Raw genomic sequence first — 24,604 nt, 5'->3', positions numbered from 1 at the left:
CCAGGCTTGTTTAGTTAAGAAATCTTTCTTTCTACCTTTCTTTTTAATTTTTTTAATTTATTTTTTTAATGTTTATTTATTTTTGAGAGTAAAAGACAGAGCACAAGTCGGGGAGGGGTAGAGAGAGAGAGAGAGGGAGACCTAGGATTTGAAGGCTTCTGAGCTGTCAGTACAGAGCCCGATATGGGGCTCAAACACACAAACTGAGATCGTGACCTGAGCTGAAGTCAAACACTTAACCCGACTGAGCGACCCAGGTGCCCCAAGAAATCTTTCTTTAAACAAGCACATCATGATACATATACTTTCCAAAATACAAATATTTGTATGATACATTTATCTGGTTTTGTTTGGATGTATAGACTACATATATGCCTCTAGGGCTACTGTAACTAGCTGTTCACATAAAACAGTAGACATTTATTCTCATAGTTCTTAAATTTAAATTTAAGGTGTCAGCAGATCTGTGCTCATTATAAAACTCTCACTCCTTGCATCTTCCTGGCTTTCTGCGGTAGTCATAGATTCCTGGCATTTCTTAGTTTGTAACTTATCACTCCAATCTCTGCATCTGTCATTACACATAGTGGTGACATCCATCTGCAAGCAAAAAGAAAAAAAAAGAAAAAAAGGTCAAATTGTGAGATATTTATAAAGTATCTTTATATGTCCATTGAAAGCTTTTGGAAAAATGAGGGATTGGTCCTTCATTTTGGGACCAATGAGACTCACTGGTCTCTCAGTATTCAGCCTAAATATCTACTATGTAAAGCAACTATGCTAGGTATTTTCTTTGTAAACATTATTTCGACCTATTTCCTTCTTAATTTTTTTAATGTTAATTTATTTTTGAGACAGAGACAGAGTGTGGGTGCGATAGAGGCAGAGAGAGAGGGAGACACAGAATCCAAAGCAGGCTCCAGGCTCTGAGCTGTCAGCACAGAGCTCGAAGTAGGGCCCGACCCCACCAACGCAAGATCATGACCTGGGCCAAAGTGGGATGCTCAACTGACTAAGCCACCCAGGTGCCCCCGACCTATTTGTTTCTTTTTAGAAGCTCTTGTTCTAGGAATGGAGATAGATCAAATAAAAATTATAATGTGAATACCATCATCGTAGAATGAAATACAAACTTTATTGGTCTACAGAGATACTATACAGTGAAGATATTTGGCCTGAGTCATGAAGGAGGAACCACTATGTTGCGGTTGGAAGGGTAGGCAGGAATTAGAGAAAGACGTGTGTGTGTGTGTGTGTGTGTGTGTGTGTGTGTGGTAGGGTGGGGGTAGTGTGTGTTAGTGGCAACAAGGATAGTGAGACATAAATATGGTGTTTGTTTTTGTTCCCAGTAGCATTCTGAAAACTAGTTTACAGAATTTGATTGGATCACTTTTAAAACCTGATAGCTTTTTACTCAAACTTGTTCTCATCAGGAAGTAAAGGTCAATCTTTTCATGAAAACAAGAATTCAATCTACTCACTTTGTGCTACTGGAAATAATAAATAAATGGGCCATTAGGAAACAGTAAAACAGGTAATATGCACATCACTACTTAGATAAAAATTTTAAAAATGACTTCAATAAATTTGGAAAAGAATGACTTAATACAATCTTCACAGAACAGTGAAGATTTCATATTCCAGCCAATTAAATAAGAGTCACACAGAGTTGCTAGATGCCGCACAGGCTTGATTACAAATAGCTAGAAGTCATAGATAGATTATATATTCTGAAAATTCCTCACATCACAAATGAAATGTTACAACACAATCATTTTAAATACAAAGCTTGCAAAAACCGTCAAAAACACTCAACATTTTAAAATATTAATGAATTAAACAAATGTAAATGAAAAATGGAATACAAAATAATTTATAACAGTAATATTTTATTTTATTTATTTAAAAGTTTATTTATTTTGAAAGAGTGAGTAGTAGAGGGATAGAGAGAGAGAAAGAGAGGGAGAGAGAGAGAGAGAGAATCTCAAGAATGCTGGTCTATCAGCACAGAGCTTGATATAGGGCTCAAATGCTCAAACCATGAGATCATGATGGGAGCCAAAATCTAGAGTCACACTCTCAACTGATTGAGCCACCCATATGCCCCAGAGCAATAATTTTAGAATCAAAGGATATATACCAATGCTCACATCAGGGATTTTAAACATTGGATACCAATGGACAGGCAAAGAATGGGAGAAGAGGGTTCAGTTAGGTGGAGAGTTAAAATGGAGATCCTGGCATGAAACTGGGATCCTGAGTTTGAATTATCAATGACAAGGTGATCTAGATAAATTTCTCATGCCAGCAAAGGAAGCCTACAGATACACATCTTTGTCTGCTTTAGATCTAAAGGAAAAACTTGCCCATTTAACAACTACTCAATGTCTACTAAAGTGATATGCAATTTTTCTAAGTGTTTAAGATGCATTACTGACCCGTCAAAGCAGACTAAGATTTCTATCATCATGGTAACTAGGTTCTGAAAGGGAGAGAAAAGGTAGTAGATGGCATAATGGATTCCTGGATTCTTCCTCTTTGGGACTCAGGCACTCTTTCTGCCAGCAGTGTTGCCTGCTGGTTGCCAACTGTTTGAAACTGCTGTAGGAATTGCCCTTGGTCAAAAGGAATTGCTTTGGCCAAGTCTGTCCTTCCCCCCTGGGCATCCTGCATCTAACAAAAGGTATTATAGTAAGACAAAGATTCAGCTTCCTCGCCTCAGTTGGAAGAAAAATGAAGAAAGGCCTTGGTGTAACATCTCGTAAAATCACCTGAAAACTTTGATGAAATTCCACCAAAACTGAATTTCTGTTTTTCCCTAACCATGCTTTTATCTCTCTTTTACATGTGTTGTTGGTTCCCAATAAACTTACTGCCCACAAATCTCTATCTCAAAGCTTCTATCTTGGGAAAGCAGACCTAAGACTCTTGATGCCAGGATTGGTAAAGACAAATGACTCGAAATTAAATTTTTGTTGTTTGGGGCATATGGGTGGCTCAGTTGGTTAAACAGCTCCTGGGTTGGAACCCTGCATCAGTCTCTGTGCTGACAGCTCAGAGCCTGGAGCCTGCTTCAGGCAGGCTTCTGTATCTCCCTCTCTCTTTCCCTTCCCCACTCACACTCTGTCTCTCTGTTTCTCTCTCTTTCAAAAATAAACATTAAAATTAATTTAAATTTTGTTTTGTGATCAACCTGCCAGCCAGATGGCAATGCAGAGCCTGATGGTTTGTAGGTTTGTAAATTTGTAAGATATACACACATAATCACTACTGGGTTTATTATCAGTTATATTATGATGATGGGATGTATATAACAAAGATAATTATTTTAAAAATTATATAGAGAGAAAAGATCAAAAGAAAATATTATGAAATAATATTGGTTTTATTTCATTTGAAGGATATATAATTTATCTTATTTCCATTCATTTTCCATTCTTTATTTTTAATGAGAAAAGACATAAACTAAATTAATAAGTTGAACTAAATATTAAAATGCAAGCTTATTTTTAAATGTTTATTATTTTTGAGAGAGATAGGGCACAGGCACATACACTTGCTTATGAGTCGGGGGGGGGGAGGGGGCGCAAAGAGAGAGGGAGACAGAGGATCCTAAGCGGAGTGGGCTCTGTCCTGACAGTGGAGAGCCCTATTTGGGGGGGATTTGGGCTGGAACTCACGAACTGAACCATGAGATGATTCTTAAACTGAGCTTAAGTTGGATGCTTAGCTGACTGAGCCACCCAGGCACCCTTTATGTTTATTAATATTGTTAAATTTAATATCACTATTATCAGCATGCAACAGATTTTAGAAAGTGAATGCCCACAGAATGTCATAAACCTTTAAATTTATCCCTAGGGAAGTGCCTTTAATTATATTAAGCATTAAAATGCACATTTAATGTCACAGATACAGATTTTATATGACTTTTTATTAATGTTTTACTTATTTATTTTAAATGTTTTATTTATTTCTGAGAGAGAGAGAGAGAGAGAGAGAGAGAGACAGCATGAGCAGGGGCAGGTCACAGAGAGAGGGAGATACAGAATCTGAAACAGGCTCCAGGCTCTGAGCTGGCAGTCAGCACCGAGCCCAACGCTGGGCTCAAACTCACAAACTGTGAGATCATGACCTGGGCTGAAGTCGGACGCTTAACCGACTGAGCCACCCAGGTGCCCCAATGTTTTATTTATTTTTGAGAGAGACAGAATGAGCAGAGGAGGGGTGGGGTGGGGGGGAGAGAGAGAGAGAATCCAAAGCAGACTCCAGGCTCTGAGCTGTCCGCACAGAGCCTGACATGGGGCTCGAACCCATGAACCATCAGATCATGACCTAAGCCGATGTCATACATTTAATCAACTGAGCCACCCAGGCACCCCTAGATTAAATAACTTTTAAGATATTTTCATATTTTATAATCATGTGATATGTCCAGCCACAAAGAGCTACACTGATATCATGAAAGCAGCCATTTCATCTACTCTCTGGTTTATGATGAGTAAATCACGTTTTATTTCTATGCTTTCCCTCCTACAGTTCTGCATATTTTGTGTGATATAATCACTGGCTAAGAGGAACAATTACCAATCAATAATATCCTTCCCAATTCCCCTCTCCATATCATCCCAGCCCTCCTGTAGCATACAATTACATTTTCTGCATTAAAGATTATCAGTAACCTCCTAACTGAAAAAAGCAGCATCTTCTTTTCTACTCTTAGATTACTTGATAGAATATCTCAACCTTACCACCCTTCATTGTGTGGGTTGTTCGTTTTGTTTTGTTCTGAACAAGTAGCCTCCTCTATGCTGTCTTCTAAAATCAAACTCCACTCTTATACCCAGGATAATTAATTCTTCCTTTAAAGGCTTAGCTAGTATTTTCTCTCCCTTTCATTTCTATTGCCAGTGCTCCAGAAAACTACACTCATCATCATCCCACAGGTTAATTCAACATCCTTCTGTTACACTTCTTTTCCATCTTGCCTTCAACACACCAGATCATTTGCCACTGCTGCTGCCAGACTAACATTTCAAAACTGAAGGTCTGTTCCTAGCAGTTCCTTCCTCAAATCATTCACTGGCTTATTCACAGAATTTGTAGTTCTTCAATGTATATAGCCCCAGTTCACTATTTCCCATATACATAATGATATTCAGCTGTGTTGTCTGCTTCCTGCCTCAGATTTTTTCAGGTACCCACATGGATTTACTCCCGTTCTAACAAGGACTTGGCATTTACTTTCTTCCTTAGGTGAATTCCTCAAAGATGTTTTTTAGATACTATTTGCCCTATGATGCCTTTCTTGATAATCCCTGAATACCAACTATGCACATGGACTATTTTTCTGTTAATTTTACCAGGACCTTTGTGATTCCAAATCTCCTTACCTGTGGTGATATTCTCTAAATGGTTTCAGCGATGAATTTTCCTTGGTCTTCATGTCGTGGCTCAGATATCATCCCTTTACAGATGTTTTCCTTGACTTAAACTAGAATAATCTTCATAACACTTGTCAGGGTCTAAAATATCTCTATGTTGTGTTTATTCACCTTTTTTTTTTTACTCATGTAAACTCTATGGAAACAGAAATCTTTCTGTATTTGTTGTATTAAGATAATTTTTGAGACCAGTTTTGGGTTCACAGCAAACCTAGGGGGAAGGTATATATAATCTCCTGCCTACAGATATGCATAGTTTTCTCCATCAATATCCCCCACCAGAGAAAATAGTAACTCTCAAAAATAAGTCTAAGTTTCAGCTCAATATATAGTGGTTTTATTATAAAACTATTATAAATGTTGGGACTCAATCCTTTGAAAAAATTATAAGACATTTTATTTCAGCATTCATACTATCCATCAAGTTCAAAAATAAAGAACAAAAATTTCAGCAAGTCTACTTCCAGATATTTCCTTCGAACTGTAAGTGAAATATATAGCAACATTTAAAGAAAAACTCTCCTCATGGACTAGCACTGAATGGTACCATGCCCTTCTTTCTTGGAGATATAGACCCTTAAAATAATTGAGTTTTACCAAAGACATCCAGAAGTTTCTCTAAATATACTAGAGTGTGATCATTCTGACACAATAACATATGCCACAAACTACCAAAGGCTGTAAAATGTGCCACTAGTATAAATTGTTTTAAAAACAGAATTGGGCAAGTATTTGGAGAAAAGAAATATTGAAGGGCAGACCCGCTAAATCAAAAGGAAGCGATGGGCAATAAATGCCAAGCTACTGAGCTCTTGTAAGATTTACTGCAAATTCTTACTGTGCACTAGCCTCATTTTTTTTTCCTGTGAAGAAAATGAAGTTATTATAAGGTATCATGCCAAATCTCATGAAATGTCATGATATGGCAGTAAAAAATGATCACTTTTTGCATGAAGCTCCTGAAAATGGTTTTGTAAATGGCTATAGCATTAAATCCCCCAGTAAACTACAGCTATTTTTAGAAAAAAATAATTGTTAAGTAATTTCACATTATTTAATTTCTTAATATAGGACATTTTATTATTTTCTATTTTTGACATTACATTTATTTGAAAGTCCTCCTATAATGTGTCATTGTTTATGGTAGCTAACTTGTTATTTTTTAATGAGGAAGATGTTGACTCTTTCCTAAACAGGACAAGTACTTAGCTTTGTTTTTCAGTAAATGAGATGCATTTCTGTTTCAGTCACTTTCTTTGACCCATGCATTACTAAATACATTTATTTATATTGACTGACAATTGGGATTTACTTGGCAAAATTAAACATCCTGGCCTATGCAGAGATGTGACCCATGGAAAAGGTGTTAGAAATACTATAATAATTTTACCTAAAAACATTCAGCAGAGAATTCAGCAACTGAATTCTCTAAGCCAGACACAATCCCCCACCAATACACTGGCATTCTTTCTGCAAACCTCTTGTATTAAATCATTTCAGAATCTTTTTCTCAAACTGTAAAATTTAGAATCCACCTTGAATGGTTCTCCCTCACATCTACTGTGATGGACTCGGAAATGATCTGTACTTAAATCTCCCTGGAAAGGCATTCTTGTTTCTGGGTATTAGAAAGGCTGTCAGCACTCAGTCTTCAGCTGTTGGACGCTTCAGGGATTGTACTGGCTTCAGTGGACTACCTCAGCCAAAGTCATGCTGCTGGTGGTGTGGCCCACACCCAAAAATTAAATGCACAGGCAGTATGGAAACTCACTCATTTTAGCCCAATCCCAAGTTATTTCAGACTCAGGAATCTGCTTTTGGTCTGTTGAAACTCTTTGGACTAACTCACAGCTGGATTTCTCCCTCTGCCCATCCTTATTTCCTCATTCCCCTCTCTAAAGGTATTGATACCATTGTGATCCTTAATAAACATCCTGAATGCTAAACTCTCTCAAAGTCTGCTTCTCAAAGAATCCTATTCACAATACGCTCATACATTACCCCTTAAATATTTCAGCTGTACCTCTAATTATCTTAAAAAAAATCACCTAGTTTTATAACCTCTGTGGATCCTGCCTCATTATAATCTTTATTATTTGAAGAGGAGGTCAAGGAGACCTCCTAACATAGGTCGCCTTTTCTAATACATATTCCTCACAACCAGAAAGAACTTTAACGTAAAGTAGATTGTCTCTCTATTCCCTCAGTGATAGCTCAACAACTACAGAATAAGGTTTAATCTCCTCAATATTTCATGCTGAATCATCTTTTGTTAAGACATTGCCTACTTTTTCAGACTTAATATCTTTTATTCAAACTTGCACACCCTGGAATTTAGCTTTGCTGAGTGTCCATTCTTCTCTTAATGACTGCTTCCTCGATATTTGCATTGTTGTCTCTTCCTGAAACATTCTTTGTCTTGTTACTTTATTGTCCCAGATCCAGCTAGAGCCATATTTTCATTATGATGCCTTTTCAAATTAAACCCTCTCTGACTTCCCACAGTGAGTTGGGTGTCTTCTCTGCCTCCATGACTTTGTGTGTGTGTGTGTGTGTGTGTGTGTGTTTTATATATACACACATATATAATATACATACATATATATGAGTATATAAAGTTATTGTTATGTTGTTGTATAACTTTATCTCATTCACCCATTATGTTTATTAGAATTTGGTCTTCTAATAGGAGTGAATTCCTTTACATTTCTATCAAAGGCATTGGCGGACAGGTGTTTTATAACTTACATAGGCCCTGAATGACTAATGAACACATGAAATGCTTACCTTAAACTACCCTTTTTTTTTCAGTTGAAAATAATTATGGTTAGTAGAGAAATGATACAATATTGATGTATGTGGCCCTTCATTTGTCAAGTAAATTTTACATTCAACTGATAAATTTTACTTCTAAAGACCCTATGAAGTGGACAATTTTCTACAGGATTTTTATGTTTCAAATAATGGCTAAAAGAGGGTTAATGAAGATAATTTTAGTCTTATATGATTTAAAATACTGCTATGATCTTTTTACAAATTTATTTTACAGTTCTAAATTCAGAAAGGATAAACAAAGGACAAACTACAATTTCTCTGGTTTTTCCCATTTTTTTCAAGTTCTTTTTTTTTTTACCCATCTTATCTTTAAATTAACTTGTAGGGTCTAAATCAATATCTTTCCAGGGATTTTGTTACCTTATCTTGATTTGGTGTTTCTGAACTAATGATGAAAATGCAGCTTATGTTTAGATTTAGCTTTTCAATTTGAACCTACTGAAGGACAAACATATTTCTTCAGGCTCTCGCTTGCTTTTAGATTTTAAAATCATCATTTTCTGTTTTATTAACAATGTCTTTATTGTTCTTCTTCCTCTTATTACTATTTAGAACCTTTCAAGTAATTCTTTCCAGTGTTATTGCTGCCCTTTGCAGATTCTCCTTGTAGGAAATTTAAATATTCAAAAAAATCATTCTCCAAAAATTGTTGAGTTGTCTAGAATGTTAATCAGCATGATTTTGTGTGATTACTTGCATCAGACTCACTGAGAACATGTGGCATTCCTTCTATTCAAAGTCACACATTCTTTATAAAATAATGTATAATTGTCTATAAACAATGATGATATTCTTTACAAAAGAATATGATTCTGCCTACAGGAAGATAATTGTTATAATAATACAGAATATGATATTATTGTAATATTATTATATGATGATTATAATGAGTTTTTCTTCACTGAAAGAATAAATATTTTGGATTTGAGAGGATTTTGTGTTCCACATAATTACTTTTTAACTATTCCTCATGAATTATTTCATTTAGATCCTACCTATCTGGGTCACGCTATCTATTCACAGCCACCTTCACCTCAGTTAATACTACAGGCAGCATGCAGAACTGAATATGCACATTCCAGCAGCCAGGCAGTGCAGAGTTGCAATAGCACTGCCAAACTTAGTTTTATGCTAATGCAGCCTAAAGTCACTTTAGCTTTTGAAGAGAATGTGCTGGAACATATGATTCATGTACCCAACAAAACTTGTAGCTATGAAATGCTTTCTTTTCAAATACTCATAGTTTCTTCCAGTATTCTTCACCTTTCACTGACTCCTCTGATCTGTCACTTCTTTGTAAGTTTCCTTCATGTGTTTCCCTTATTTGTTCCTTTGGGTCCTTTGGTAGTATTTTAAAAGGTCTTCATGACACATTGTCTTTGTGAAGCATGCTTTCGGGTTCTTTGTTGTCGTTGTTGTTGTTGTCATTTTCTTTTGTTTTTCCCAAAGAAAACTTGTGAAATATTTCAGCTGGTCCATCATGTATATCCTTAAACACACATACACAAACTCATATCTTATACAATTGAATTCAGGGCTGTTTAACTTTTTTTCAGCATTTAAATCAATGCCATGCACATACTTAATAGTGCTCAATTCATTTTTGCAATAGTTGCTCACATTAAAAAATTAAAATTAACAAAAGACTGAATATCACTTCACCAACTCCAAAACCAAATATTAAAAACTGGATGAAACACAAACATCCAAAATTTTCAGAATTAAAAGAGCAGAAAATCATAATACCGAATGTAGTTAAACAAAAATATATAAATCATCATAAATACCAGCTTTTAGATGATGTTATTAAGGTACATAATAAAAAATTCAAATCATATGTTACAAGTTAGGCAGAGAAAGACAGATACCATAGTTTTCACTCATGTAGATCAGGAGAAACTTAACAGAGGACCATAAGGGAAGGGAAGGGGAATAAAAAATAGTTACTGAAAGGGAGGGAGGCAAACCATAAGAGACTGTTAAATACTGAGAACAAACTGAGGGTTGATGGGGTGTGGGGGAGAGAGGAAAATGGGTGACGGGCATGGAGGAGGGCACTTGTTGGGATGAGCACTGGGTGTTATATGGAAACCAACTTGACAATAAACTATGTTTAAGAAAAACATTTTAAAAGCAAGATAAAAATGTGTTTTCAGGTAGATAAGAGCTACAAATACAATAATTCGGATGAATAGTTTCAAATCTCATTAATTCATACCTTTGAGTTTCTTTTCAAAGCTATATCTCCAAAAAAGAAACGGTTTACAACCTTAGAAGATTCTTGGACACCTCAAGTGCTTTTGGAAAAAAAGCCTTAGATTAAGTAAATGCTTTATTTGTCAAAATGTTAACAAGTACACATTAGCTGAAGAAAACACACCAATATGTAAGAGTGATGGTAACTGGTTGAGGAACTGATGAGCATTTCCTAATGTTTTGCTCTGTCTATTTTAAACTTTATTTAATTAGGAGATTAATGCTTTTCTAAAAACCTCAGTAGCAACTTATTTGAAAGCATATGAAAAATAGGACTTTAAAAATAACTCCTAAGAAAAAAATTAGTCCAATGATAGTTATCTATAAATTAATTTTAAGATATAGTAGTATAATGAATGATATTAAAGGAAAATAAAGTGAGTATCTTGCCATTTGCAACAATATGGGTGGACCTAGAGGGTATTATGCTAAGTAAAATGAATCCGATAAAGAAAAATATTTCATGATTTTACTTATATGTGGACCCTAAAAAACAAAACAAATGAACACAAAAACAAAACATAAAGCAGAAACAGACCCCATAATTACAAACTGATGGCTGCCGTGGAGGAGGGGACGAGCAAAATAGATAAAGAAGAGTGAGAGATACAGGCTTCCAGTTATGTAATGTAATAAAAAGGTACATCAAAGGGAATATAGTTATTGTATTGTAATAGTGTTGTATGGTGACAGATGGCAGCTACACTTGTGTGTATGCTGACCACAGCATAAAGTGTAGACTTGCCACATTACTATGCTGTACAACTGAAATTAATGTAACATTGAATGTCAACTATATTCCCATAATGTTTTTTAAAAAGTACTCAGTGGCTGCATGAGATAGTATAAGACACTTACCAGAATGATAAAAACAAAGATTAGCAACATCATGTAGAGTGATTAAAAAAACATTGTTACACTAAGGCAATACAATTATATATATTAATGAGAAGGAATGAATAAAATTTTTCACAATCAATGAATGACATCAATGAATCTCACAAATATAAATTTAACTGAAAATAGACAAAGGATGTAAAACTGGTAAGTGTAAACAATGGTGATAGAAGACAGGATATGGAGAACTTCAGGGAAGAGAAATGACTGGAAAGGCACAAGAAGGAGCTTCTGAGCACATCTTTTCTTTATTTATTATCAAGCTTGTGAGTCTGGGGGGGGGGGCACTCACTTTGAGAAAACCCATTGAGCTGAACATTTGAGATTTGTGTATTTTTCTCCATGTGTGTTATACTCCAGAATTTTACCTTTTTAAAAAGGGACTACATTAGATAGAATAAGAAACCATTTCAGTATTTTATAGGTTGGAAAAGGAACCACAGTTGAATCTATGTTTAGGATTAGGGTTAGATAGAGGTAAGTTCAGCTCCTAAACAATTTCTAAAAAGCATCATATTTCCTGCACAGAGAAAAGAGAAGGGACGTGGTGAAAACTCACATGTGATTTAAAGGCTGGATTCATGATTTTTGTAACTGTATGTTAAATGCATGCTTACCAATATATACCTCATTTCGAAACCTAACTAGAAAGTGAATTTATTCTCAGAATACCTGAGAGCTAGAGTGTATTGAAGCTGGAGTGACATCCTCTTGGACTGGAAACATATTTACCCATTCTTTCCTGGTTTGTGGACCAAAAACATCATTTTAAAAAAATATAATAAAAAAAATAAAAAAATAAAAAATATAACGAAAGTTGAGTTTTCATTTGTGACAAAGCCAAGAATTTGATAAATTAGTATCCTCTGGTTTTGTCTGAATTAAATATCTGAATTAGGAAATTATTTTAATCCAGATTATATTTTGATATACATTGGTCTAAAGTTAAAACACAAGTTAATGACAAATAAGTAATTAGTTAATTAATCCCAGCACAAAAGTGGAAGTGATTCTTGCTTCACAAATAGGAAAGTGAAAAAATGACATTGCATTAAAAAAGAAATAATTTCATCCAAGAAATTATATGCCATTACTTGTTTTGGGTTTGTTTTTTTTTTTTTTTTTTTCACTAACATAGTGTAGGGTCAAGATATAACTTAGAGTAGGCCAGCCAAGTAGGGTTATTTTCTTATTTCACTTGATCTGAAGCATAGTCAGATTATGCGGTATCTGGAGAATGTGAAAGAATAGGAATACCAAATACAAGCCAGTGGAGAGAAACTGAAGATACCAAGGGTTCTGTAATTCAAGTGGGCAAACGGCATTCCTAAACTCAGATTTGGGTTAAGGATTTCAACTCCTCTGTATTATCTACAGGTTTTTAGTCTGCTTTATGGCAAATGCTATCAAAATTCGATTTCTACTGTCTTATAACTAGTGAATTGTCAGGATTCTTAATTTCAGACATTGCCAAGATACTAGGTAGAGGGAAACAGAATAGAAACTATACTACTAAAGAGAGCATTTAAGATTTCTAGTGAGTTGTGGAATTCACAGAAATGAAAGCATTTGGGGTTTAGAGATGGAGTTATAATATGTCTTTTTACATAATCATGAATGCACAGAAAATAATGATCAGTTTTAAGTGAATGATAGGCAGCAATTTCATGCTGATGCTATGCAATTGACTTTTTAAAATAAATGTGGATTCATTTAATTCTGTTTGCTATGTGTGACTTGGACACAACTGTCCACAGCTGATGAAGGGCCAAAAGCTGTTTATTAACCGTAACCATTAATAAAAATACTTGCAATAGAAAATATGAGCAGTTATTTTTGAAAGAGCACACATTGTTTACCATTATTTTTAAACCTGCAATACAGAGTTACCTGCGTAATGAAATAAAACTCTTCAGTGGGCCTGACAATAGATTTCTCTTGTACTGCAGCGTTCGCAGATTTTTGAGACAAACTCTCCACACATCTGAGACATTTGGCCTTTAAAGTACATTCACCTCTGTCCATTACCTCTAAACTCAGTCAGCATGAGAGGCAAAATACATTTTGAAGGAACACAATGTAATTCATTACCAACTGCAATTGTTTCTGGCCTAGAAATCCAGTTGTGGTATTTGAAGATAAACAAAAGCAATAGCAGAGCAGCGTGATAGCTATCTGAACCCCACAACTCAACAGCCAGATTTCAACCCCCTAGCTCCTCTGTCACTATCTGTGTGACCCTGGGCAAGTCACATAATCCCTCCATACCTTAGTTTTCTCAATGTAAAATAGGGGTATTACTAATAATCCTACTTCACAGGGTTATATGATAATGAAATGGATCTCGGTTGTGAAGTGCTTAGAATCAAATATGGCACATTTAAGAGTACCATATTCATAAATCTAAAACATTAGCACATGACTCTAGGCTCCACTTTCTTCAATTCAATACAGACCGGGCCAGAATCACTGCCCTGGCAACTGTCTACTTTCTAGAGAGCTGCAATTATTTTCCTCTAACTCTAAATGGGAAGGCCAGGCTCCACTACAGTGCTCATGACATGCACAATTGCTCACTAAATGCTTGTTGGGTCTCTATTACACTCTGTCATCATGTTCTTCCTGTCTTTTAGGAATTCTATTACCCCTTTTTGAATCTCCCATATGTTTTCTGATTTGCATGATTTATTGATCTATTACGTATTTTATGCTGCCAAGTGAATCAATCTATCGATCTATCTACAGTCATTTTTTGAGCGCTCTCTCCATGACGACTACTGTGCTAACTGCTTTTCTCCTATTTAACCCTCACAATAGCATTTAGGGGATAGAACTTATCATTATTCATATTTTTCAAGTGAGAATAATAAGACTCACAGTCCAAAGTTACATACCACAGGTTAGGCAGAGTTCACATATGAACACATTTGGAGACTATGATGTCAAGTTTTCCCTGGAAAAAGGAAAGAGGTAAATAAAAAAGAGAAGCAGGTATCTTCAAGGTCTTTGATTCTCCTTATAGAAATGCTGTCCTCTCCTGCTTTATTTATTTATTTCTCTTCCTCTCCTCATTTCAGCATGGATATCTTTGCAATCTTACATTGGGAAAAACTAAGCTAGCCTCTCTCATTTTGTCACCATCAAACTTAACTTTCCTATTCCTGTAACTATGCTGAAGGATGTTAGCAGATAGATATTGTTAAATAATTGACTCAGCCTCCATTACTGAATGTCAGGAATTGTTTAAAATGTAGGGATATAGCAGTGAATAAAACAATAATATAAAAAACCCAAAGTCCTTATAATAAAGGGATAGACTGTATATCGATATGTAGAATATATATATATATATATATATATATATATATATACACACACACACACACATAGTATAATATCAGCTAAAGGCATTATATTCTTTTAAAACCTAACTTACATAGTAATTGACAGTTTTATATACTTGTTAAAAATTATTAATTGCCATGATGACATGTAAGTAATTATAAGGTAATTACAGTATGCTTTGAAGCTTCAAAACATTGCTCACGATTCATTGGCTCTAGTATTATACACAGACACAAGAGATAATCTTACCAGAATCACCATACAGAGATGGTCGCATGTAATCATAATCATAATCCACAGAGAAATTTCATAGTTACTTCAAGGATGAAATTGTGTTAAGTAAAAATAGAAGAACAAGTAATGAACTAGTTGCAGATCTAAATTGTGCTGATGACTTAAATGGTGGCCCAGAAAGTCACCTAGCCAAAATTATTAATGTGCTTATATATAGCTTTCTGTCAATTGAAAGAGTTTACCATTCTATTTCTGAGGCAAACTGGCAAAGGTTGCTTGAATATTTCCAAAGTAATATTTAGGGGTGCCTGGGTGGCTCAGTCTGTTAAGCGTCTGACTTCAGCTCAGGTCATGATCTCACAGTTTGTGGGTTCAAGCCCTACATCAGGCTCTGTGCTGACAGCTTGGAGCCTGCTTTGGATTTTTGCCTTCTCTCTCTGCCCCTCCTCTGCTTGTGCTGTGTCTGTCTGTCTCTCAAAAATAAACATTAAATTAAAAAAAATTGAATTGCTAATCTTCAAATTTTAGCCTACATGTTTAGTTGAGAGTTAAATGAATATTTTAACTTTTTAATAAACCTAGGATATAACAGACACCCATATATATATATATATATAGGGTCAATTCAAGAATCTTAAATATACTTATGATAAGAAAAATGTTTTTTTAAATATGACTTTGTTTTATTTTTTGTTTTACTTATTTTTTGTTTTACTTATTTTTGAGAGAAAGAGATAGAGACGACATTAGCAGGGGAGAGTCAGAGAGAGAAGGAGACACAGACTCTGAAGACAGGCTCCAGGCTCTGAGCCAGCTTAACCGACTGAGTCACCGAGACGCCCCGAATTTGTTTTCTTAATACTCATAACATAAATTCCTAAATATGTATAACCATAACTACAACTTAAGCATGACTGTATTTTGGCATAACGAATATTTTTAGAGACGTTTTATTTGCATTTGACCAATTAAATGTTTTTAATTATTGTTGCTGCAATAACAGGATATTATTATTAGGATACGGATATTGATAGGTAAAGTCCATCTTAGCTCTTGTGACAAAGAGAAGAGTAGTATTTGTAGATGTAGACTATAACATGTTATTCAGAAAACAGGAATGACCTCTACGTCAGGGTGTAGAGGAGGCAATGTAATCCAAATACCCAAAAAGAAAGAGAATACAAAGAAAGTAGAAAGAGTATTAATATGTTATCAAAAATACTTACCAGAAAAGAGGATTCTTAATCTTCTCATACGTCCCTCTTAAATATGAAAATGGGTTGAAAGTGCTATAAATTCAGTGTTTTGTATTTAGGCCCAGAAAAAAAATTACATTAAATTACATATATCCAGGTAAAACCGCCCAAGAAGGGAGGAAAAATTTGTCCAGTTTGTCACATCAGCTCAGAATTTATAGCCTCAAATCAAAGTGAATCAAAACATTAATCCTTATAACTTGAATTTTGGATAAATATTCATAGAAATTCACTCTACCTTGCAGATTTCAAGTCTTCATTTAGTTACTTTCATTAATCTCAGCTCCAATCACCAACATCTGTTAGTTCTAATCAAGCAACATGGGGTGCTTATAAAACAAATAAAACAAAACAAATATAAGTGACTTATAGCAACCTAATATATAACAATATAATTAAAATTTTCCAAGGCCATTTTATTATAGTGTAATAAGCAACCTGAAATGATACAAGTTACAGTTTGTAGATTTCTGAAATTTTGGTTTTTTTTTTTTCTGTTGTTGTGGTGGTTTTTGTTTTTTCAGAGAGAGAGAGCAGGGATGGGGCAGAAGGAGAGGGAGAATCTTAAGCAGGCTCCATGCCAAGCATAGAGCTAAACATGGGGCTTGATCTCATGGCTGTGAGATCATGACCTGAACTGAAATCAAGGGTTGGACACTTAACCAACTGAGCTACAGAGGCGCCCCTCACATGTTTTTATCAAGTATCTCATTTTATTTACCATGTCCCATTGTATGTTTTAAGATATTTATGAAGGAATTTACTTGATTTTTCCAGCAGGAATTTTGTATTACTAAGTCTTGTTTACAACTAAGCATTGTATTCTCTGACTATAAATGATAATTTTAAACAAGTTTCAGATTCTGTGTCTCCCTCTCTTTCTGTGCCCCCTTCATGCTCTGTTTCTCTTGCTCTCAAAAATAAATAAAACATTACAAAATTTTAAACAAAAAAGCTTTTTCTTTTTCTAGGTTTATTTTCTTAATTTAAGAGAAAGAGAGAGAGGTAGAGAGAAAAAATCCCAAGCAGACTCTGTGCTGCCAGCGCAGAGACCATGAGATCATGACCCGAGCTGAAATCAAGAGCCAGACACTTAACCAAGTGAGCCACTCAGGCATCCAACAGATTAGCTTTCTAACCTGTCATACATTTTGAAGTCCTTAGGATACAGTTGCTTATAGGGAAAGAGATTTTATACATGCAGTTTGTAGCATACTTATTCACCATTTAAAAACTTGAGACATTCTCAACACCCTGGTTTATATCCTTTTTAATAATTTTCCCATATCTCTATTATATTTTAGCTAATTCTTCAGGGAAATTTGGCAATAACAGCCTTTTTTTTTTCTTAATTCCACTATCATCCTCCTTCACAATCACTCTCCTACTATATCTGAAGCCTTTGGCATGTATTGCATATTCTTTGTTTTTACAGACATCTTATCCCTGAAAATATACAAGACTTTATTTTTTACAAAATTCCTAAAGGTGAGAGACTTTTGTAAAAGGAACTGGATCCTTTTATCCTTTTGATTAAGGAATCTGTGGAGGTAGCGAAGGAGGTAGAAGGAAGAACTCTCGCAGACATTCTGAATGCCCAGTGCTGCACACCATCATTGTTCCTGTACAGCTCAGTTATGTCCCTTGGGACTTAACTGAGAATATTCAATGGCAGCTATGACACAGTAACACAAAATTCTACACACATTGTCAGCCTTTTCATATAACTCCATTTCAACAAGCTAGTGGGGAAAAAAAAGACAAAAAGACCTACACTTTCTGTTTCCTCAGTCCTTTTTGTGAGCTTGGCCCAGGTCAACTGAGTTAGAAATCTTATGTGGGTCTTTCTAATTTTCCCACTGTCCTGGACGCCAAGAGTGAGGAAACTGCTGAAAGACCTTTTGTTCTGGATTCCCTAGCTTCTTTGATTTCTACCTCTTTCCTAGGGACAGTTTCTGTTTGAAGCATTTATTTATATCAAGATTTCCATTCTTGCATCTGGATCTTTCATAAAAGAATGTGCATTCCACTGGGAATAGGAATATTTTGAGAAATTCAGCATGGAATGTTAATCTCACTATGGGTATCTTTACAAGACTTTGTTTGGTCCCAGTGTGCTTTCCTAACAGGGGGTCAAGTGAGCTATTCCAGTAAGTCCCTTTAGGGACTACTCAATGTTCCTCTGCTTACATCACCAAGCTGTGAACTCACCTGCCCTGCCAAATCTGGGGTTTCCAAACAACTAGAAAATGGCATCAAATAGAACCAGTGAAACAAGGCCAATCCATAAGTAGTTGATTTTTAATAGCTATGACCAGGTCTGTAATACCTCAGTAGTTGCTGAATATGTGAGAGCAATGAATATTTTATTTTGTTTTAATTATTATTTTTTATGCACATATAAAGGATTGAGTTAATTATACAGTTCATAGAATATAATGATCATTAATTTGTTTAAGACCTATACAATTTTTGTCTTTCCAATTTCATTTATTTATTTTTTCAGGCACTTTTCTCTCCATTTTGCCATTGCCTGATTTCTAACCACCCCAATAAGGCAATCATATATTAATGTGTTGGGTGTGCATCCTTCTATGAGTATGTATCAGGCTAAAATATATGTCCTTTTTTTAGCTTGATACAGTTTTTACTAACATTAATGGTCCTGTATAATAATTTGCAATATTCTCTTGATTTGTTTGTTATGTTCCACAATGTTGTTCTGAGTTCATCCACTCTGTTGTTTTGGGTTTTTTTTGTTTTGCTCTGGTCTGTATTAATGCACTCATTAAGTCTGCTGCTCCCAACTGCCATGTGGTATTTAGCAGTGCACATCAGCCACATTTCTGTTCCTACCAGTCTATAATTTTTATAACCTCCTATAATTTATATGAGAATTTATTTGCAATGTATGTCTAGCAGAAGAGTTGCTAGGTTACAAAAAGTTTGTACATTTTATTTAATGGAAAAGCTACCAGCTTTGCTCCACAAAAAAGTAGTTCGTGCGTGTTAACTATATCCCTAGTTCTGAAACAGAGAAATTTGTATTACCCAGGTTCCTTTTTGTCTTCTAATGGATGTTAATTGATGTCTCAATGTTTTCTTAACAGTTTTATTGATGTATAATTGACAGACGAAACAATATATTTAGATTGCATATCTTGTTGATAGGTTTAGACATGTAAAATGATCACCATAATTAAGGGAGTGAAAACAGCCATAACGCCTAAAATTTTCTTCATGTCCTTTTCCAGTGATTCCCTTTCCTACCTGGTTGCTTCGGTTTCTTTCCCCCACTTATTACAAGGACTAGAGACCCCACTGTTCCGGTGCTTAAAAGAGGTGAGTAGTGGCATTCTTTCATTGTTCTTGATCTTAAGTAAAAAGCTTTCAGCTGCCTTTTATCAGTTGGAGGAAATTCTTTTTACTTTCTAGTTTACTGAGACTTTATGAAGAATGAATGTTAGATTTTGCCAATGCTTTTTCTGCATTTGCAATTTATATAATAACATAGTTATTCTTTTTGAGTTTGTAAATATGGTGAATTATATTATGTGATTTTTTTTTTTATTTCAGGGAGAGAAAGAGAGAGAAAGAGTCCATAGAGGGGTAGAGGGAGAGAAAGAGAAAATCTTAAGCATAGAGCCTGACGTGGGGTCCAATCCCACAAACCTGGACCCTGAGATCAAGACGTGAGCCAAAATCAAGAGTCAGACACTCAACTGTCTGAACTAACCAGGCACCCCCAATATTTGATTTCTTAATGTTAACCAACCTTGCATTTCTGGAATAGAGACCAATAAATTATGATGTACTGTCCTTTGTATATACTGTAGGATTTTTTTAATTCTTAAAGTAACATTTGCACCTATGTTCATAAAGGATACTAAGCTTTAGTGTTCTTTTCTTTAATATTTTAGTGTGTAGGTGTTTTAGAAATATTCTGTCCTTAAACATTGGTAGAATGCTTAAATGAAGACATATGGTTCTGAGTTTTCTCATAGAAAGAACTTTTAACTAAAAGTTCAACTCCTTTGTAATATAGGCTACTCAGTTATTTATGTCTTCTTAAGTGGTAGTTTGTTTCTTTCTGAGAATAGGTTCATTTTAACTATGTTATCAAATGTACTGTCATTATTTTTGAGGAATAATATGTCTGGTTTGAATTTTATCAATTTTATTGATCTTTTCAAATAACTGACCTTTTTAATTTCATTAGTCTTGATTTCTATTTTGTCGATTTCTAAACTTTGGTCTTTCTTTTTGTTTTCCTTAATTTGGATTTCACTTTCTGCTCATTTTCCAAATTCTTGAAATGGAAATTAAGGTCACTAATTTCATATTGTTCTTTCTTGAAATATAGGCATTTAGTGTTATAAATTTTCTCAGGTATTATCTTAGCAGCATCCCATGCATTCTGCTAAGTTGTATTTCCATTTTTATTTGAATTAATATGCATTGTAATTTCCCTTTCAGTTTCTTACTGTTATTGATTTCTTTTTTTTAATTTTTTTGTAATTTGAGAGAGAGAGAGAGAGAGAGAGTTTGGAGAAGGCTGGGGAGTGAGGGAGAGAATCCCAAGCAAGCTCCACACTCCATACAGAGCCGGATGCAGGGCTCAATCCTACCACCCTGGAATCATGACCTGAGCCAAAATCAAGAGTCCAACGCTCAAGTGATTAAGTTGCCCCAGGCTCCCCTTACTTTTCTTGATTTCTAATGCAATTCTATTGTGATCACAGGACACAATTCATGTGACTTGAATTATTTTTATTGCAACTTCTTTTGATTACTAGAATATACTTTTTTTGGTAATATATTCCATGTGCACCTGAAAAGAATGTATATTCTATTATTTTTGGATGGAATGTTCTACAAACATCAATTTACTAACATTAGTTGACAGTTTTATTCAAGTCTTCTAATATCCTAGCTGATTTTCAGTCTACTTGCATTTCTTTCAAGAGCATATTATCTCCAATTATCCATATCAAAATATGTATTATTTATGTTATTTATTCATTTTAAACTGTTCTCTGTGGAAGCTTTGTGTATTGTTAGCATACAGATCTCAATTACATTTTAAATCTTTTGTTTCTATTGTAAAATGTTTATCATGATCTATTTTTTAGGTTTGGCTGACATACAAAAATACTACTTTTATTTTAAGTATGTATTTGTCTATATTCTTAAATTATGTAAATATTTAAAATACCTTTTTCTATTAATTTTGCTGTGTATTTCTTCACATAGTTGAATATAGGACTTAAAAATAATATTAAAAAATTGATTTCTACCTTTCCAATCATGCACTTTCTTTTTCTCTTTGTGGAAATGTTGACAGTGAGTTCTTTGAGACTTATTCTTTTTCTTCTTTTTTTTATTAGATCTATTTTTTCATCAACAAAACACAATAAAAGTAATCTTTTGGGAACCCCAGGTGGTTTAGTCTGTTGAGCCTCTGGATCTTGATTTTGGCTAAGATTATGAGTTCATGATTTGTGAGATTGAGCCCCACATTGGCCTCTGCTCTGACAGTGCGAAGCTTGCCTGGGAGTCTCTTTCTGCCCCTCCCCTGCTCATCTTGTGCTCTCTCTCTTTCCCTCTCTCTCAAATAAATAAACATTAAAAAAAGTAAACTTCTACTAAGTATACATAACATATATAATTATACTTATTTTTATTTTAATTTCTACTACCCTTGGATTTCTTAGATTTCTCTTATTTGAACATATCCTCTAATAGTATTTTCAAAATATATTTCAAAATATATAACAAACATTCTAAGGACTTGTTTGAGAATATTCTTACCCTGCTCTGAAATTTTAATAAGAGTTTGACTAGATACAAAATTTCAGGCTCAAAATGTATCAATTTTTTTGTTTCATATTTTCTTTCCATATTTTAAAGTATTAATCCATTCTCTCTATCTCCAGGAGTCACATATCTTATATTTTTAAGGCTATCTGTTCTTTATCTATGGAAAGCTTCTCTTTTTCTATGTAACTTATTGCTTGCACTTTCATTATTTCTTAAGTCTATTTATTATGCTCATTAAAAAATATTCCAATAATTCGATTTTATTAGTATAAGTTCAGATTGCTATTTTTTATTTACTATAGTTTCATTCCTCATTTGATTATTATTTTTATTTTTAAGTTCACTAACAGATGCAGGATTCTGGTAAGCCATCGGTCTTTAAAAAATAAGTGTGATTTGAGGTGTTTTCAATGTCTGTAGTTAAATACTCCCACATGGCCAATATAAAGCTACCAAAATGTCATCTCTGAATTCAGAGCTGGAAAGACAGAGTCACAGTTGGCTCTCAGGGATAGGTACAAACTGGTTCTAGCATACCACCACATCAGCTACTGTAACATAGAGAATATATTGAGGGAAGAATAAAGTGATGCACAAATCTTATCCTTCCAGTTGGAAAGGGAGGCAATCAGTTTTAGGATAAGGATTCAGAAACATTGAGGGTCACATACCTTTTCTTTCATCCCAACAGACAATCTCTCTGTTAAAGTATTAATTATTAAATTCTTAGAAATTATGAATAATTGGAAGGAAACGGTCATCTTAGGTTGTCAGCCAATATCCCTGAAGCTGAAGGAAAGACAATGTACCTGTAGAACAAGAATGAAAGTCAGTCTCATGAGTGTTCAGATGCTTTCAAAATTGTTCATCCTAGAAGGGGTTACCCTGTCTGATAGGTCCTATATGGAAGACCTGAATAGTTATTTCCATCTTCCGTGAAAAGATAGGAAATTATTATTCAAATACAGTGATGGTATAGAGAAATGGGCAGAACCAATCTTCAAGAATTCCCTTCACTGAATTCTCACTGCTCCCAGTTGTGTCTCACCCTAGGTGGCAGCCATGAGCACTCTCTCCAACCACACACACGTGCACACACACACGCACACTAATTTGTAGGAACTGTGACTTCTCCAAAAGTTTTTAACTTTTTGTTTATTTATCTCTTGCGTGCTTTTCTCTCATTTACTTAGGTTCATCAAGGTTGATTTTGGAAGAGGGAGCTTGCAATCCTTCAAAACTTCTCTCCAGAGCATCCTATAAATTAGACTTCCATGAATTGTACCATGATATGAATTTGAAGAAGGCTATATCTGAAGATTCTAGATAATTAATTTACCTCTTTTGTATATCGATTGTTTTTCTACTTTACAGATATCAAGTTTAAAGTTTAAATGAACAGTAAATATGAAATTCAATTCAATTCAGCTGTTATTTAACATTTTAGAACAAAAGAATTAAGTCTTGACTGTCACAAGTAAGGAAAATATAGAGAAAATGTCCCCGTGTACTCTTCTTCCAACTTTTATGCTTATACCCTGAAGGTGTCTGTGTATTGAAAAGGAAATAATTTATTCTAGATTGAAATATAAATCAAAGTAAGTTTTACAGCATAGTTCTACCAAGAGCTCTGTATGTAAATTCCTTTAGCAATTTAACTGGACATCTAGAGATATTTGGCTGTTGGGAAGAACTGAAAGTATTTGTAAAACTAAAACATATGAAGAAGATAATTATAATGCTTGTATGCATGAAGAATCAGAATTCATCTATTACCTGAAGGACAATTTACTAGAAGTTGAAGGAGTCTTGAGACTAAGTGCTAATAGTGTGTATACGATCATTATATGCGAGGTTGGATTTTAGAGCTCAATTCTGAAATTCCCCACAAATTTGAAAAAGGAATAAGTTATCTTGTGCAGTAATAAAGTGATTCATCTCCTTGACTACAGTTGCATGTAAAATAGCTGAAATTGGTATCTTTGAGTATCACACTATTGTCTTTGACTTCTTTGAAAGAAAAAGTACACTTTTCATAAATTTCTGGCTTGAATCATATATTTCCTTTAAAATAAAAAAGTAGCAATATTTGGTGTTTATTACAAATCTATTATAAATATTAAAATATTTGATATGGGAGAAAAGACCTATACAATTATAAAATTAGAAAAGGTGGTGAAAAGTCTTTACAAATGAAAGGGAATACCCAAAGATGTGTTTGCATTTCCTTTTCTTTGCATCCATAACACCAAATACATTATATCTGTTGACTTAACATTAACTTTGATTGACAACTCAATGATTAAATGGTCTCCTCCTCTTTAATTAAAACTGACTTGTTTTTAATATTTTCAATATTTAAAACAGCTAAGCTATTAATTCATTAACTACTGCCTAAAATGTATTTGGCACCTAACAGTAGGGAAAAATTGGTAATTGATAAATGGAAGCTATTGCCAAGGAGAAAAGCTCACCATTTATAATTTTTCTTTTAGAACAAAGTTGAAATTAGCCAAA

General features: G+C 34.4%; 1 long non-coding RNA gene across 1 annotated transcript; it reads right to left on the bottom strand.

Annotated features, from left to right (window-relative positions):
- Positions 1–238: 238 nt before the first annotated feature.
- On the bottom strand, positions 239–22,880 carry LOC120223802. Its single transcript, XR_005526371.1, has 3 exons — positions 22,759–22,880; positions 16,506–16,596; positions 239–600 (listed from the first exon to the last, which is right to left on the bottom strand). It is a non-coding gene; the product is annotated as an uncharacterized LOC120223802 (long non-coding RNA).
- Between the last annotated feature and the right edge of the window lie 1,724 nt (positions 22,881–24,604).

Source organism: Hyaena hyaena, unplaced genomic scaffold (genome assembly GCF_003009895.1).
Source record: "Hyaena hyaena isolate Hyena2069 unplaced genomic scaffold, ASM300989v1 scaffold_1054, whole genome shotgun sequence".
Taxonomy (NCBI): Eukaryota; Metazoa; Chordata; class Mammalia; order Carnivora; family Hyaenidae; genus Hyaena; species Hyaena hyaena.
The sequence above is the reverse complement of the archived record's forward strand: the minus strand, read 5'-3'. Positions and strand labels throughout refer to the sequence as shown.